Below are 1,780 nucleotides of genomic sequence, written 5' to 3'. Positions count from 1 at the left end.
TTGAACCTCTTGCTCCTAAACCAATACCAGACAGACCAAAGAGATGTAGAAAAAAGGCAAAAGATGAACCTAAGAAGAAGTATGGGAAGCTTTCCAGAAAATGGGTGAAAATGACTTGTTCCAAATGTCATCAACAAGGCCACAACAGAAGAGTTTGTAAGGTAACCAACTGCTGATTTTAAGTTATCAAATTATATTTTTTGTATGCTAAATCCATATAATTTTCAACATTTGTAGGTTGGAATAGGCATGCCTTCACAGCAAAATAGAGATTTTGAGCAACCTGCAAGTTCCAGCCAAGCTGCAAGTCCCAACCTGAAGCACCTTCTTCTGTTTATGCTGATAGTTTGAGAGTTAGAAGGGTTGAACCTCCAACATCATTTCAGCCTGCAAGTTCAAGCCAACCTGCAACTTCTAACCAACCTGTAACTTGTAGCCAACTTTCTTCTCTTTATGCAGATAATTCAAGAGTTAAAAGGGTCAAAGCTTTTAAACGTTCAAGCCAATAACCACCAGCACCTATTGGAACATGCATGGGAATAGACATGGGAAAAGGAGTTTCTATCAGGACAGCAGAACTGGAACTCAAATACTAAATGTAAGTTATATGCACTATCATATCTTAATAATTATAGTTTCACAAAGATATCAATGCTAATTTGAGAATAATTTTCAGCCAGGAACATCATTAGAAAGACTAATAAATGTTGGTTCAAATGCCATAAGGACAGCTCCAACAAATATTGGCATTGGTTTTAAGCCTCGAGGATTGAGATGGAAGGGTAGAGATGCCATTACTACTCGCCAATTGCAGCAGATGAGGGACTCCAACAACAACCAGTAGTTCGCTTAGTTTTAGGCTTTTGTGTGGCAATGTAATTTGCAATAGCAAACATATGTTATTGACTGCTTCTAATGTATTTTCAGCTAGTTTTAAATACATTAATATGGTTGTGTTATGTAGATGATTAACATCATTTTGATGCTCAATTTAGAGCTACTACAATCTAGTTTCAATTTGCATCAAATTATGATAAGCTTCTCTCAAATGTTGTATTTCGTTTTAGACAGAAATCACATGACAGCTATAAAAAAACAAGGCAGCAAATTATTTCATACAAATTCAAACTCGGCCCTTAAACTAATTCAAACAAAATTACATAATCTTGTACTAGGCAGCCATTATACTAATTGAAATAAGTCTGCAACTCTCTTCTAAACAAAATTACACCCGACAATACAATCACTCCTACTAATACAAACCAGCAAAATGAACAACCGACTACTACCACCCATTCAATTATAAAAACAAACCACAAATCACCCTATTTTCTTGAGAAGAGAAGTCTTCATCATACCATCTAAAGTAATTACATTCACCCTTTTTTACAAATACAATCAAGGAACGGAAGATGAGAATTTAAGAAGAATCACCAAAATGTAGATTAAAACAAAATTACTATGAATTAGGCTTACCTTTCCAATTTTGCAACTATAAAACCTTCGAACTAGGTTACAATCAGTCAATGATATCTTGAAGTTTGCTAATTGACGCAACTACAGTACACAACTCAGTGGGAGGTGCATTCGACGAGTTCAGACATTCAAACTGCTTTGACGAAGAAAAGAGGCAAGAATTAGAAAGAAATTCAGAAGAATTACAAAGAAACGAAGAAGATGTCTCTCGACCTAATTTGGAAGCAATTGGGGCAGAACTAAACGAAAGGGAATGAAATTAGGATTTATATAAAATCGGGTGGGTCTAAATAGCTATATAGTT

This window comes from Nicotiana sylvestris, chromosome 2, assembly GCF_000393655.2.
Source record: "Nicotiana sylvestris chromosome 2, ASM39365v2, whole genome shotgun sequence".
Taxonomy (NCBI): Eukaryota; Viridiplantae; Streptophyta; class Magnoliopsida; order Solanales; family Solanaceae; genus Nicotiana; species Nicotiana sylvestris.
This window is presented reverse-complemented; position numbering follows the sequence as displayed.